At 40.6% G+C, this 16910-nt stretch overlaps 1 long non-coding RNA gene and 1 other non-coding gene across 2 annotated transcripts; both read left to right on the forward strand.

Annotated features, from left to right (window-relative positions):
• The first annotated feature begins 11696 nt into the window (after positions 1-11696).
• On the forward strand, positions 11697-11768 carry Trnae-cuc. The gene has a single exon. It is a non-coding gene; the product is annotated as a tRNA-Glu (tRNA).
• A 3678-nt stretch (positions 11769-15446) lies between these two features.
• On the forward strand, positions 15447-16878 carry LOC115765815. The gene is made up of 2 exons (XR_004018151.1): positions 15447-16342; positions 16574-16878. It is a non-coding gene; the product is annotated as an uncharacterized LOC115765815 (long non-coding RNA).
• The last annotated feature ends 32 nt before the right edge of the window (positions 16879-16910 follow it).

Consider the following 16910-nt stretch of genomic DNA (forward strand, 5'->3'; position numbering starts at 1 on the left):
TGCATTTACCGTTGTGTTAGCCAAAACAACTGACAGCCTGGCAACGTGCTTCGAACCGCTTCGAACAAGTTCGTCAGCAGGTGGACGCACTGTCGCCAGAGGGGAGCAGGGAGCACACGGGTGACCTTTTTTGGGTGGTTGTTGCTGGCTGACCGGCCGGCTAAAAGGGGTGCAAGGCAACGGCAAAACACAGTAAGAAACAAAAACAGTGAAAAAAAAAGAAACAAACACTACCCTGCGCTACAGTCAGTCCTGCCTAGCCGCGCTCCCCCCCCCCCCCCCCCCCCCCCCCCCCGCCCCACTCTGCCCTCAAGCGCCTGGGGCACCCGGCCTCGAGGCACATTGCGAATCTATAAAAGTATCGGAGCGCATAAAAAACGAGCTCAGTAGTGAACGGCACTTTGCAACGGGCAGCGACTAACGGCTAACGGCAAACGCGACGCTTAACGGTTAACAAAAAATAAAAGCAGAAGCAAATAACGGTAGCCAAAAGGACGCGAGTGCTAAATGCGGCCAGGCTGCAGGCAATGAATGCGTATCCGTCAGATACAAGATACATACGGCTTTAGCTGTGGCTATAAACTGCAACTGCCGCCAGCAGTAAGCAGTCAGCAGTGAGCAGTAGCAGTCACTTGTCAGCATCATTGGTGAGTCCTCACACACGCACACATACACAAATCTATCAGCTTACGTCGCCTTTGTATCTGCGAGATGCACAAAACAGCAGCTGCTCCAAAATTCCAGTTGTATCTCTATTTTTTTCAACACTCAGCGAAAAAAAACGTAGTTGTAAATTCGAGCATTTAGAGCTTATATATTCTCAGATTGGATATGAAAAAAGCTTGATTTCATAATTAAAAATAAAAACAATTGAAAAAAGGTTCTTGAATTAAGTAAAAAAAACTTTTCTAAAAGAATTTCTATACTTCAAAGAAGCTACGAAATTTTCAATAATGAGTAAAAAAGTTTTGCACATAGGAGGAAATGTCAGAATATCGTTTCTATTTAAGGAAAAATGGGTTTAATTGAAGAATTTTGTGCTTAGTTTAAGAAAAATTCAAAATTGAACATTAAAAATAATAAACAAATTAAGAAATTATACTTGAATTAAACAAAAATTACTTTACAATAGACGTAAAATGTTTCGAGGAAGCTCAAGAATTTTCACGAATGTGTTTGAAAGTTTTGGATGCACGAATTTCGTTCACAGTTTAAAAAAGCTCTCAAATTAGTTCTAAGTTCAAGTTAAGTAATAAAGATTCAATTTAAGAAATGTAGACCCTGATCTAGATTTTGATAGTTTCTACTTAAACTCACAAAGTGTTTGACTTTTTCTCTCAGTGCGCTAACTGCAATTGCATCTGCAACTGGATCTACATAATATCCTCTGCAGCTACATCCTGTGTGACACATTGCGTATACGCAACGTAAATACAGACGCGTGTTTTTTATGATGCTTGCTTTTCTGTATTTGGTTGCTGTTTTCATCGTTTTTTTATGCCAGCTGTTTTTTTTTTTTTTTGTTGTTTTTTTGTTTTTTTGCACCCTAAAGTGTTTTGTTTGTTTTTGGGAGGCTTTATGAATGAAACTAACTGGCGCGGCCCGTGGCGCACATAAAAGTCGATACAATCACAGGCACGCAGTTCATTTGGCTTCGGTTTGTATTTATATTCGCATTTATTCATTAATGTGGGTTGCTCTAAATTCGTTTTAGTGCCAAGCAGCTAAATAGTTTTGTATCTTGTATCTTGTATCTTGTATCTGAGCGGCCAAGTGCTACTTGCCACCAGCTTGTGTCTGCGTTTGCCATTTCCATTTCCCCTTCCAATTTCAATTCCACTTCCAATTCCATTGCTTTGATTTTGATGTTGATTTCGATTTGGTTTTGGATTTCTTTCTCTTTTGTTTTGATTCATTCAACTCTTTAGGCAGCCTAAATTTGAATCCGAAGCAAGCTGTTAGCCGCACACAACAATATATTTAATTTCTGTGTAGGAAGGACCGGCGACAGCAGCTACGGAGGCTGCCCCTCTGAATGGGGCTTTGAATACCAATTTCTTGAATTTCTTGAATGGCCTGTGTGGGCCGCCTCACGCAACAGAAAAAACAAAATACCAAAGTTGCAGAGTTCGCAGATAAAATCGCAGCTAGACAAGATCCTCGGCGAAGCGACCAAGCCATAATCATTCACAGCTGACTTCACCGAAAAGTCAGATCGAATACTATTCTGATCGGACAGATATAACAATCTGGCAAATAGATATCTGGTAGATAGATATGTATATGAAACAAATGTTCATATTGTGACAACAATATTCCATTCCGCCTTAAACTTTGTTTAAACTATGCAAACACTAACGTTTGAAATCCACGCGAACTAGTGGAAAACGCGTGGGAAGATACAATTTTAGCAATAACTTTAGTATAATTCTTGTTATTATTATTATTGTTATCATATTAATCATAATAAGCAGTTAATATATTTATTAATAAGCACTTCCCATTACTTTGCATAGTTAAGACTTCACCAACACTTCGCTGAGATTTGAACCTGTAACCCGCCTGCTCAGACTACTCTGACGGTCTAGGCCATATGCCTGCTTATAGCATACATAAATGCATTACTTTGTTGCATATATTCTTGAAATTAATGTAAATTTACATTGTTGTCCTTATTTAACATTGTAGCTGATTTGTACATTGATGTTTGCCCAACAATTACTCAAAAATGTATTCAAAATTTAATTTTGTTTCTTTTTTTTTTGTAGTGCTGTTTGCTTTTGTTTTACTGTTTAATTTGTTTACATTTTGATTTATTGATTTATTTATTCATTGACTAAAGTATTTTATTGACTGGCTGCCGTTTTACGTGGTGTTTCACAAAATTCGAAGTTGTTGCAGTTGTTGTTGCTGTTTGTTGTTATTGTTATTTTTATTAAATGATCGTTTTATTCATTTACAAGGTTTACAGCCTTTGTGCGCGCGTGGGCGTGGCCAGCGCCTGGTCTTAACGCTTTTTTTGTTTTTGTTTTCGTTTTTCATTTGTGAACTGTCTGCTAAAAGTGCATGCAAATTTTGCGTGCGACGGCAGCTACAGAAACCGAAACAGAAACAGAAACAGCTATAAGTCCATATATCATGCTTATAAGCACCCATGACATCAGAGCAGACAACAGACTAGCCTAGAGGGGGGGTTAAGGGGTGCTGAAGGGGAGTGAATGCCGCCGAGACGCCACACGACGATGATCGACGCGTTGCCTTGAATTTCCACGGCCTGCCAGAGCATAGGGGGGAGGGGGGTGGGAGGGGGTCTGATTATCTCTAGGGGCCTCAGTTGCTTTTGCGAAAAAATACACAAAAAAAAAGCCCCATAAAAATTTATGGCGTTTGCTACTTTTTTAAAAATTGTACGCACTGCATTTTATTTTTCCATCTGTATTTTTGTAAATAAACGTATTTTTTTGTAATTATGTCAAGTTTGCTTTTTTTTTAAACGTTTTTTTTTGTTACATTGAGGTGTGAAAAGAAAACGTTTTCAAGAGCCGAAAGACCTGAATTTTTAATGGGTTAGTTACCAGATATTCCATATATGGCTTCAATTTTGAAGAAGAACTCGCGAAGCGTTGTTTAAATACTTGTTTAATTTTGAATATGCGAGACTAGGAAATAGTTAAGCCAGCTGATTTGCATAGTTAAAGACTTTAAATCAAATTTTACAGCTCCTATCGGCGGCACATTCCGAAGCTATTTCGTTTCCAGAGACTCTCGAGCTGCAAGAGCTAATAAATTAGTGCACTTTATGCCTAAGAAATTTAATAAATTTTCCAGACTCTTGCGTAAGAAAAACGAGCGACAGTCGCCCTCAAGTCTGCGCGGAAAAACCAAAACAAAAGCCGCGAAGCAGAGCCAAAAAGGAAGCCAAAGCAGAAGCAAAAGAAGAAGATATACAACAAATAGGAAAATAGAAAAAAACGATGTGAAAAGTTGAATGTCTAACAAGTTGAAACACGTTCAAAATGCGAATGAAATAAAACAAAGTAAAGCAGCAGAAGAAGAAGAAGCAGCGACGACAATGGCTTGGAAAATGTGGAAATAGTCTTGGGAATCTTACGAAATGTGGTTGTTGTTGCTGCTGTTGTTGTTGTTGTTGTTGCAGCAGTTTGTTGAATTAGATAAAAGTTTAGGAAATGTTTATGCCAAAAGTGAAGCCAACAGCGAAAGCAGCCGCGACAGCGCCAGCGCCTGCTTATCGCAGGTGAAGCGTCGGCAGAAGAGGAGCAGGGAGCAGGGAGCAGGAGCAGGGAGCAGAAGCAGGCGCAGGAGCGGGCGCAGCATTTGGCAGCCGGCGGAAGTGCAGCGCAAAATGAATGTGGGTAAAAATGCCAAACCAAGAGAAGTGCGCTTTTTGCCAGGTAAATGCAGCCAGCAGATACACTCAACGAAATAATGGGTTATTTACAACTTTAGGTCAAGCACGAACGTTGTCTTAAACTGAGTACAGACAGTCTTGTTCTAAGAATTCTTTTCAAGCTACAACAACTCCTTAATACAATGTTCAAATCTCAATCTTTGTTATGTTTCATTGAAAAACGTTTCACGCATTATATTGTATTAAGTATTTTGGGCTTAATTTAAGTTGAGTTTTTTTTATTTGAAAACTAGGTTGATTAATATTTAATTAAGATATAATAATAGGAAGATATTATTTCTACAAAAGTTAAGTATTTAATTTAAGCCCAAGCCCAAGAATCGTCTTCGCTGTTTTAGTTCAAGGTTCAAACTAATGACTCATTTTATGATTCGGTTCATGAACCAACTGTTCCACAACTGTCGACCCAGATTTCTTTCGTCGCATTTTATTATATTTTTAGAAGAATAATAAAAGTTAGAAATTGAAAATTTGTTCATAAAATATATTAACATAATAAATATATTTAATGATTTAGCTTCAATATTTTGGGGCACATGGTAATAAATAAATACATATTCTAGCTTCGAATCTCATCGATTTTAACCCACTTTTGCGCAGATTAGATGTAATTTTTCTCTGAGTGTATATGGATACATTTGTATACATGTAGATACATGCATTCCTAGGCTGCAATCCAAGACGCCGCCGTTGTCTGCACGTGAATATTTCACACAAAGCACAAAGCGAGCGGCAAATTACGACACCCAGCGTCAGCGTCGACGACGACGGCGACTGAGGCAGCGACTGCGACTGCGACTGCGACTGAGGCAGCAAGAATGCCTAACCAGCGCAATTTGCAAATGCGAAATGCAAAATGCGAAATGTGAAATGCGAACTGCGAGTGCGAATGCGAACTACGAGCTGTGAATCACAAGAAGAAACAACAACAACAACAAAAAACACGACTAAGTACGCGCCAAGGGAACTCCGCACACTCATCGCTTATCGCAATGCAGTCCCCCCCCTTTCCACTCGCATACACCTGGCCCACAACATGCTGCAACATTCATTCATCGATAGCACGGTGAAAATTTCGTGCGCGCGACCAAAAACAAAAGCGCAAACTCAAGAGGCGCGCGAGATAAACAAAGCCAAAGACAAACAAGCGAAGAGAATGCAAAAGATGCAGCCGCCAGATACAATTGTATCTAAGTATCTGCTGCGTATCTACGTGTGAAACGACACTAAACTGCATAGTTGGAATTGTTCGCGCAGAGGCCGCAGCAAACACACAACGGCAAATTAGCAAAAGCTGTCGAAAACTTTTTGAAAAGTGAAACGGAACCTCGAGTCAGGGCCGCGTCCATATCGTAGATACATTGTATCTTATAGATACTTATGTACGTACATAGATATGAGCGTAGAACTGAGTCAGGCCCACGCAATGCGCCGTCGCAGCGGCGGCCACTGAAATCCGCATCCGACTTATCGACCCAAAAAAACAAGTTTTTCCCACGGCATCAAAGCGACGCGTGGGCAAAACCCCCGGGCTTGGATTCCGATTGGAAACGAACGCCGCACAAACTCCAGCTCGACGCCATTTGACGTCAGAGATATGTCTATAGACTAACCTGACAAACTATAAACACCACACACACACACACACACACACACCACACACACACCTTGCCACGCGTGGTACGCAGCGGGGCTTATGATATGGCACTGCAAATTTTCGTTTATGACTGTCAGCTGCTCGTAACTCATATGGAGTCCAAAGCCAAAGGCAATGCCTGACGTGAGTCTCGTGAGTGGTTTCTATTTATTTTATTGTTATCTAATTTCATTTGAATTGTAAGAAACTCATGTGACTAATGTTTGGGAGCCAGAGGGTGATCACATATTTCTGATAAATAATATTTAATAATCTATTAGCACTCAACACTAGCTCAACTGATTAGTTGATTAGCAAAATAACTATATTAATAAATTGAACATCAAATATCTAACAAGCTCGTGCTACTTTCTTTGCGCACGCCGAAGATTGAATATACTTACCTAGGATGGGTTACAGAAATCAATAAGATTCGATTGGCCTGACAGTATTCTGATGCGAGGATTAATTATAATGCCTAGAAAGTTATAGCTAGGTGTCCAGCTATAGTTTTGTCTAAACTTTGCCTTTTTTAAGCTAAATGGTTGCCTATTTATTTTTTGTACAGTTTTCCCGATTCGCTTCCTTAAGACGCAAGTAAAGTATTTATGGTATTTTATATTTATATTACAATTTGCTTATATTTGCTTTTCTCAGCCTAATCCAAGTTCTTGCCTGTCTAAAAACAAATACACGAATTGAACCAAAAGGCCGGCAGCTGGTTCGAACTGTGCTGCTGAGAACCAGCGACTATTATTTTTGGGTTTGTAACCCTGTTATTTATATTTCGCATGCAATTTTCTATATAAGTATTTTCAACAATAAAAAGATTTAGACCATAATATCTGGCCTATAAATAGTTATGGGGACTAAATCCCGCCTGAACTAAACCTTAAATAAAAATTCAACAAGTACGCAAATTTTTAGCTATGTTTTTTGTAATGTGATTCGAAATGTTGGAGCCGCCGAGCACTATGCGGATTAGTTTTTAGGGGGGTGTGCTTGACAATTAAAACTAAAACCAGAAAACAAATGCGATTTGTGAAATGTGAAAAGAAATGTGCATGAAAATTGGATGTTTGTGCAAATATGCGAAATGAAATGAAATATTTTGGCAATTAAAACGGGACGTACAAATTGCAACTTGTTTTATTTATTTTATTTTATGTTTAGGTTTTGTTGCTTGGCCGCAAAACGAATTTACAGGCAATTTAAATAAAAATCAAATAAAAGTAAATTTAAAAATAAATACAAATAAGTATAAAGTATTTATAATTAAATAAATGCCAGAGACAGGACGAGGAGGTGCAATATACTGCCACGCCTCTATCGCCTTCTAGCTGCAGTTGCCGGTGTATGTGTGTGTGTGTTTGTGTGTGCTGCCCGGGTCATTTGCTGATATATATTGCATCTTATAGATACGAATTGCGTTCATCAAATTTGCATTAGCAAATGAGCGCAGCAAAGAGAAAGAAAAAGCGACGTCAGCAGCGTTTCACAGTTAACTCAATTAACTTATAAAATGTAAACTATGCGAGCGCCGACACCAGCAGCAGCAGCAGCAACAAAAACAACAACAACAACAATAACAATAGTAACAACAACAGCAACAACATCTCGACTAAGCTAAACGGCAACGGTGATTAACTCTTGGCCACAGTGGGGCAGCGCAACCACTGTGCTGCCCCTTTCCATATGTAGATGCGTGCGTTCAGATACAGATACGTGAATGTATCTACAAGTTACAAGTTACGCTTTGCAGACTCGCGCAGTCAGCTGAGCGCGAATAATTACCACGCTACACGTCTTCCACAAGCTGGGGCAGGCTAGAGCGGAGGGGAGGCGGTTCAGTCAAAGCCACAACTAAATATAGTTAGCCCAGTGAATGTTTTAGCTGCAAATGAATGTGAATCGCGAGGCACAGCCCCCGGGCAATATATGGACAGACAGTTGGGTGGCTCCAGCGGCCGCTCGAGCGCCAGCGGTGCTAATGTGCTTATGACCAGGCCAGTTGGCTGGCTGGCTAGCTGGCGAAATGTGATAATCGGACGATGGCGACCAACTCCAATATCGGTTCAATGTGCGCCAGATACATTTGCACATTTCGCAGCTATTGAACCCCATTAATGGGCCCGCCGTTTCTGTTTGGGCCGCAATTTTTCCCAGCAAATGAAAGTAGCTCAAGAGCAGACGAATGAACGCCCAATTGCCCAATGGCCAGAACTGCGCCTTGGAATTGCTCAGATACATTCTAATTGTTACTTTCCATAAATTTGTTGATGATCAAATCGAACTCTTGACTTTATATTCACTTGTTGTGAATTACCGAATCATTTTTCGTTCTGCAATATCTAAGGGTTTGTCGATTTCAATCAATACAAAATGTTCTCAATCCCTAGAAATTTTGGTTCGTAATCTATTCACCATATAAGACGCTGAACTTTATCTGACTATTTCTAATTAAGCTGAAATAGTTTAGGATTGGCTAACGTTATCTATCTATAATACACTTTCCGTTGAATTTATGATATCCCAACACACAACTCTTAGGATCTGATGTCTTATATTTAAAAAACCTCATTATATGTATCTATTGAATGTTCCAACGAAATCTGCCTGTACTTTCAATATTCTCTTAAGTAAACTATTGAGCTAGCATAGATTTGCACCTTCACAGATTAGTTTCGTGTTTGGTTTTCCACATTTTTTTTGCGCGTCCTTAAGAATTGTTAACCACAAATAGTTTACGCATTCCAGAGGTCGCACTTGCTTTAGCGGCTTAATTGTCAAGTTCTGCCTTTCCTGCAATCTTTCCTACTCCTTTTCCACGTTCCCGGGCAATCTGTTCCGCGTTTGGCTTGTTTTGCTGCTCTGCTTGTCGCGGGTTCTTGTTTGAGTTGAACGCGCACAAAAGCCTTTTCATGCCATTTTCATTTCCATTATCGTGCGAATTGTTCTAGCCGCTGGCATTTTCCCCCACTTCACGCAGTTTTCTTGTTGTTTTCCTATTAACATATTTTTGTTGTTTTTCTTTGCTGGGCCCTGCCCAGCCCCTCGCTGCCCTGACGCCCACTCCTGGCGCATAATTGCCTTTTGATGTTGATTTTGTTGTGGTCGCCGCTGGCCATGTCCAGGTTTCCCTGGCTCCTCCTCTGCAGCCTGTGGCCATTGCGCTCCTCTTCAAGTAACATTAATTGTTATGATTTACAATGAGAAAAATCATAAATTAATTATTCATGGCGCTGCAGGAGGAACCAACAAGTGCATCCCTCCCCGCCCCACGACTCTTCTCACTCCTCTCATCCGATGACCATTTCCTAGCTTCCTCATTGCGTGGCTTCCGCCAAGCGTTTCCAGCTGCCGTGGGGAAAGGGGGTGTGGCTGCATTTATAGACCAATTAGCTAACGGAACTACGTGCAAATCGTTGCATCTTGTTGATGGCTGCTTAACCGTTCAATGCTGCGGTTCATTGCCGACTCATCTGAGATACTTTTGTATCTTTTGCTGCAGCATGCCACTGGGAAAGCAGGTTAATTGATGGCTTTTGCATTAAATTGCCACGCTCGACAATCAGCAGCAATTGGCGCGCGCTCTCTGTCTATGTAGATGCAAACGTATCTGTCAATCTATCTTGTATCTGTGCATCTGTATCTGTGCAGCCGTGCATTTATATCTTTTGCATGCAGTCGCGTTTTGAAGTTAATTATCAAGTTCATGTTCGTGCTGCAATTTCTTAAGCTTTATTAGATCAGTCCAGAGAAATTTCACATAATCCAGTTTGAGCACTTGCCCAGCAGCAGCCGCACATAAATCAAGATGCCCACCAGATGATTTCAGTGCCATCTGCGCGCCATACAAGATGGGCCCAGAATCTAGTCCAAAACTCGCCACAAGTACATGCAGAAGCTTCGCTGGCGTCTAGACATTCTTCTATGCTGGAACTGTTCTGGTATATATATTTAAATATTTATATACGCACACATTAATCGGTTGCGTGCTAAATTTATTGATATGTCAATGCGGCCCTTCGTCTAATCCACACTCTGTGCTTTTTTGCCTTGGGGCATGTTGTTGCCCCGCCTTGTGGCCTTTTGCCAAAAGCTGGTTGAGAATGCTGCGTCTCCTGTGGCCCGCGCCCCCTTCTACACTCACAGAAAAACTGCTAGTGTTGTACTCAATTCAAAAGCTTATGGTGTCTAAAGTCAGCCAAGTTGGTACATTTCTAAGCTTAAGTCTTAGACTTTAGATTTAAGCACAAAACTTTAGATTTTTAGCACTAAACTTCCATTAATTCACATAGATTTATCAAAAATATTATGCACTTAATACACACTTAATTTAATTATATTCTTATCACATCAAATATATTTATTTTTCGAGTGTAAATTCTTTTGATTTGCTAGCTAGCTGTTCGGACGTTTTCGTCATATTCACATATTTTGTGCTGCCATCGATTTATATAGTAAAATCAAATGTTTAGTTTTTAATTCAGCCAATAGTTTTACTTGCTTTTCCCCTGCAGCGGCTGTTTGTGCCCACGGCTACCTCACCTCCCCCTCGATATCTAGCTGCTGCGGCTTTGCGTGATTCATTTTCATATTTGTTGTTGTTGCTATAAACATAATGTTTGTCTGTTTTTATATATATTTTGTTTTTTTTTTTGTTGGGTGTCGTTTTCTCATTTCGTTTTATATTTTCCTATATATTTCCGTGTGAACTTCCGTTTTTGTTGGCAGCGACAGCTACTCCTCCCTCTGTGTCGCCTGGCTGCCTGAAAAAGGCAAAACTTTTGGAACGTGTTTGAAATATTGATAGCGAGTGCAGAGAGTGCCACAACAACAGCCAACACAAATACACTCAGCAATGCGGTGGTTGCAACAAAAACAACGACATCAACAGCAACAACAACAATCACGAATCTAGCAACACCTAGCTGGTCTGTTTGCTGGTCTGTTCCTCTGACCAAGTGCCTCTGCTTCTGCCTCTGCCTCTGCCTCCCTCTCTGTCCGCTGCTTTTGGCGATTTTTCTTTGCTTTTTACCCTGTTGGCCACTTTGGCTGGTTGCCTGACAGTCAGTTGCCCCGCTCGCTGTCCGCCTGTCCGCCTGGTCGACGCTGTGTTGTCCCCCTTTGCGTTGCCATTAGACAATAACTGGCAATAATCGTTGAACCGTAAAATAAACATGGATACGCGCTGCACTTGTTTAGGTAACGCCAACTAACCAACCCGCCAACAAACCAACCAACCAACCAACAACAGCAATCAGCGTCGCGTGGTCAGGTGTCGATGTCGTTGTCAGTGTTGTTGTTGTTGTTGTTGCTGCTGCCTTTACCTCGACCTCCACCTGCATTTCCATGTGGCCCTCTGACTGCCAGTTATTACGTCTGACAACTGCCTTCTGGTCGGACGCTAACTGATTTGTGCATTGACGCGAAGTCGTAGAAATATTCAGCATAAATACGTGTATTCTCTGACTTAACTGAGTTCTTGCTGCGCTTTTTGTGCGCAGTTTTATGCTTTCTATAAAACAACTAACAAAGCTTGCGCTCAATAATTTCAGTTCTTATTATTCACTTATTTAGGATTTTCAAATCTTTTGATCTTACTTATTTTACGGCGTGCGCCCCAAGTCCCATATTGTCTAGTGGTTAGGATATCCGGCTCTCACCCGGAAGGCCCGGGTTCGATTCCCGGTATGGGAAACTTTTTTTTCGGGAATTCGCTTTGCTTTTAGATACAAACAACAATTTGAACATAAAGTTCGGATTTGATCCTTGGCTTGGCAAATCTTTTTAAGCTAGAGTTGTCGCTGGCAATATTCAGGAAAACCTTATTCCCAAGGCTCAGGCTATAAATATTGTTATGGCTCATTTCTGGACCATGCGCTTGCCCAATTTAGAAGTGTGCACGAGCATCTGGTTTCGTTCAGCTGTATCTTGGGTTCATCAAGAAAGAGAGCAGCTTTTGTTGAAATCGCTGGCACAGATACAAGATACGAGTTACAAGCGGTTGCTTGTAGGTTAAGTTTTATGTCAAAAAATTGGACAAAGGGAGAGGGGGGAGGGGGGGCCTTTGCAGAGCTTGTGGCTGGGCAAGTGTTTCACACAGAGTAAACACAAGTTAATGAAATTAAAATGTAAGCAGCAGAAGGCAAACGCAATAAACACAAAAGAAATTACAATTAAATTGAAAGCAAAGGCAAATGTAGAGATTGAGTTTGACTTCCCCTCCCCTCCCCTCCCCACCACTCCCCTGTGCACTCACTCTCTCTACACGCCGCGAGACGTTGGCGTAGCATGCAACCCAAATGGAAATGAACTCTTGGCAAGAGTCGCGTGGGCCGCTGCAATTGTGCCCCCCATTTGCCCCCCCTTTCAGGCTGATGGAGCCGGCCTATCGCGATGCTCCATTTGCGCCAGTCCCCGCTCGCCTCTCCACACAGCACTCCATCTCCGTCTGCCCACCTCTCCTGAGCTCTGCTCTCCTCTCCCGCTCCCATCAGCTGAGCACTTGTTTCCCTCTCGCATGACGTGCGGCTTTTAATCGCATTCGTTTCAATTGCCGGAATTTGATTGTGAAATGAGCGACGACTTTGGGCGCTGGGACCACCCCCCTTCCCTCGTCAGCCTGTCTCTGGCGACTTTCTTTGTTAAGCGAAGTGCACAGTCAGTCAGCTCATCCCCTTGCCACAGTGCCCAATGTGCGCTCCCTCCGCAAACAGTTTGCCGTATTTCTTTCATAACTTTACCCTAACATTGCCCAACTTCGTTTTAATTGCGCGCGCTAAAAAATAACTTGCAAATTTAATGTTAATGTTAATGTTATAGTTAATGTTAATGTTATTGCTGTATGTGTGCCTATTAAAAGTGAAAACTCCCAGCGGGCACAACGTAGGCTACGACCAGCTACCATCTACATATTCTCGGCGCGGCCCTCTCACATATGTTTTTCTTTTCGTCCCTCTCTTTTCAATTATAGTTTTTTAAACAATTTTCCCGTCATTGTTGTTAATGTTTATCGCGTTGTTGTTGTTGTTAATGCCACTTTCTATGTGCATATTTTGCAGTCGCCTTAGTTCTTTCACTCCAACACCCACCCACCCACTCAGCCAAGGCCGCGCTGGCGTCGAGTGCTACCAACTTACTTTTATTTATTTATTATTTTCTTTAACTTGTATCTTGCTTTTTCACTTTTCACAAGTTTCTCACAACTAACATTTAAGCCCAGTCATAATTATTATGCACATTTCTCTTACTCACTCTCACAATTTGCCCTCCCTTTGCTTGACTCGCCTCGCGGCGCCCGTAATTAAAATTTAACTTAGCACATTTCACTTGCCAACTTACTTATTTGCCAAGTTGCAAAAACTTATCCTGCGATGGCGAACAATACAGAAGCACACACATGTCTGCAGCTTGGGAATTTGAAAACACTTAAGGCGGATCTTAAAAGAAAGAACTTAACAGTCTTGCAAATGTTAATAAGCAGCTGTTAAGCTAAACATAGAAATTTAAGTGAAAGCTGTTTAAGGTTTAAATTCGCAATTAGAATACAAAGTTAGGCGGTAAAATGGGAAAAGTGGGTTGTAAGAGCCCTTGACTAAGTTCTTGCAAAAGCTCCCAACTAATGAGATTTATCTGCAGAAGTTGCTTTAAATTCATTAAGTTACTTTTTTACGAATTTGATTTAAAATGAATACTCTTGTTTATTTATTAATTGACTAATTAATTGAATTATTTAATTATGTGAAATTTACAAGTTTATTACATGACATAAATAATTAATGAGCGGTAATCGGTTTAATAAACTATCTATTAAATCTATTTATTGAGAACTCTCGTATTTCCTTTTTTAATCATTTTATTCGTTTATCAATGAATCAATAAATGCAATGGAGCAAAAAAATATAGCACGCATATTTGATAAACACAAATGCAAATAATGCAAATACACAACGCACACACACACATCCCGCACACACACACACATCACCACACACATACAAATGACCAACATTATGCAAATTAAATATTTGCCAGAGCAAACACAAATACAAATGCCAACTCAAAGCCGAATCAAGTGCTTGGTGTGGGGCATATGGAAGTTGAAGTGGGATTGGGATACGGCTTGGCTGGGCGGAGCGGAGCGGAGAGCGGGGAGTGGCAGTGTCCTGTCTTAAGGAGGTCGCCTAGCGAGTCCGAATGCTTGCATAATCCACTCATACATACATATGCATATATTATACACACATGTGCGCTCGAAGGTTCCGATACTTGGCTCGATTCACGATTTTCGATTCGCAGCCAGAGCTCACGTTTCTCAGCTGGTTCAAGGATATGTGCGTGTCCTGAATGGGCACAACAGCGCATAACTTGCGTGCGAAGGCCAAACGGCAAAAAGAAAACAACACAACCGACAGCAATAGCAACACAGCACAACAAAAGCTGAAATGCTTACGGACATTAAGGACATGCCCACACCTGTCGATATTTGTACAGTTTTGGCGTGCGCTCGATTTTTGTGTATACACCAAATGGGCAAAACAACAAGCCCCGCGCCCCTGCCAGCGCCATGGTCAGCCGGTTTTGCGGCACTGCATCCCGATACAGGATCGAAGATGGGAGACGCAGCATTTCCGTTCGCAAAAACTCGTTTGCAACAAAAGTGTGTCCTGGCCGGCCGTCAGTTGGCCGGACCGTTCGACATGTGGCTGCCCCCTGACCCTGCCACACGCCCCGCTGGCGCAGCTGCCTTGTGTGTATTTGGCAAAAGGTAATCACCATTAAAACTCATTACCAAGGGCAACTGCCAAAGCAACACGCCATGGCCAAATGGGGCCCAGGACACTAAAACTGGCACTGGCCAACTATAAACCAACTTGGCCAGGACCACGCTTACAATGTAGTTACGAAATGCCCGACTGAAACGAGCTGCGACACAAATGAAATTCACAAAACAACAACAGCTTTTACTTAGTTTGCTTCTTTCTGCGGAATATAAACTTTAATTTCCCATCTAATACATAATAATAATACACCAAATGTTATTCATCAAAATTGTATTTGAATGATAAGAAAAATCATTTCTTTAATCCATTTGCATGGGACCACTCACAAAGCCACGCCCCATTGGCAGAGCAGCACAGATAACCAAGATCCAGCACACGTTGATAAACTTTTTGAATAGTTGATTTCGATTGAATCAAAATAATGGATCCCGGTTGCTTTTATAGGCACCTTTCCGCCTGTTACACAACTTTTCTTGGGCGAAACTAATTAATATCCGTTGATAAGCAATTACATAAATTTGTAGCGTAACAAATTAATTGGAATATATATGTGTATACTATTAAACTAAATGTTTAACTGCTCTCAGAATAAACGTATAACATATCACTTAAATATTTTTAAACATTTTACCCTTCACTCAATTTACAGAAAGCTAGCAAATATCGCAGTTTGATACTTCTTTAATATATCTATATAGAATCAGCATATTTTTCTTCTTCGACGACGAAAACCAGCAGGATCCATCCCATTCGATCCGACAGAATTGAATTCATTGAAAGCGGGGAAAAATGGAATACTGAGATTTTGTAAAAGGCAGAGCGTGCCTACTCAGACCCCATAAATAAATATATTCTAGATCAGCATCAACAGACGCGAATTGAATTTGGAATCTGAATTATTTAGTCCTGCAAACAAAATGTGTCCAAATGTTACTTAGCTACAGATAAATTGAATATGATTCATCCGAGTAACAAATACGTAAGACATAATGTTTGGCGTTTCTTTCCAATTCTTTCCAGATCACGTAATTAAAAGACAACGTGCAAATGTATTTTATTAAATTTTTAATCATTGATAAAATAAATCACTTATCTAATCCTTTAAGTCAGCCCAGTCCAGCAGAGTCTTACGTTTACCAGGCAGAGCAAGACAGACCAGCAGCATCAATCCCATGTTGAGTAACATTTTAAAGCTATGAATTTCAAATAATTGGAAGAGAGTTCCGGGTTTGTTTAATATGCGCCAATTGTTTTTAAACACATATGCATAGCTAATTGTCCGATTCGACACAATTGCTTAAATCCATTGAAAGCGCAAAGAAATGGCATACTGGTTTTGTAAAAGGCAGAACGTGCCTACTTAGATCCCATAAATAAATATATATTTGAAATCAGCAGCAACAGACGAGAGTTGATTATGTTACAGAGTCCGAATATTTTAGTCCTTCAAATGTTTCACATAAAATATTGTAAAAACTATCCATCTGAGTAAGTAATATTCCTTCCAAATCACGTGATTAAAGGAAAATATTTCTCAAATAATCGATAGCCAGCCCCGATTTTAAGCAATCGATAAGCAAATCCTGCTTTTCAAACATGTTTTGGAGCTTAAAATCTCTTGAGACACAGAATTGAGTATGTAGATCTCTTATACGCAAGATCCTTTATTCACTCTTTGAATACATCCCCAGAATAATACGAAATAATATATTTCTCTAGCTTTTGTAGTTTTCGAAATATCCGCATTCACACAGTTATAAAGACAGATGAATATAGCTAAATCGAACTTGTCGTTCTGGTCAAGAATATTAATATATATTCAGGAAATATCGCATGCCGTAATTGCTATTGCAAGAGGACCATGTATGTTTTTTGCCAGGATATTTATTAGTCTTGCCAAACTCTTTGCAGGATGATTTTGCAAAATAATATGCCATCTATAGGGCGTTGGGTGTCTAGTTGGATGTGCAGCACAAATAAATTTGTTTGTCGAAAAATGCGCTGTCTGGGCAAGAAATAAGAAATAAATTGCGACTATTTTATTGCCGTCTGGTGA

Source organism: Drosophila novamexicana, unplaced genomic scaffold, assembly GCF_003285875.2.
Source record: "Drosophila novamexicana strain 15010-1031.04,08,12 unplaced genomic scaffold, DnovRS2.1 tig00001058-arrow-arrow-pilon, whole genome shotgun sequence".
Classification (NCBI taxonomy): domain Eukaryota; kingdom Metazoa; phylum Arthropoda; class Insecta; order Diptera; family Drosophilidae; genus Drosophila; species Drosophila novamexicana.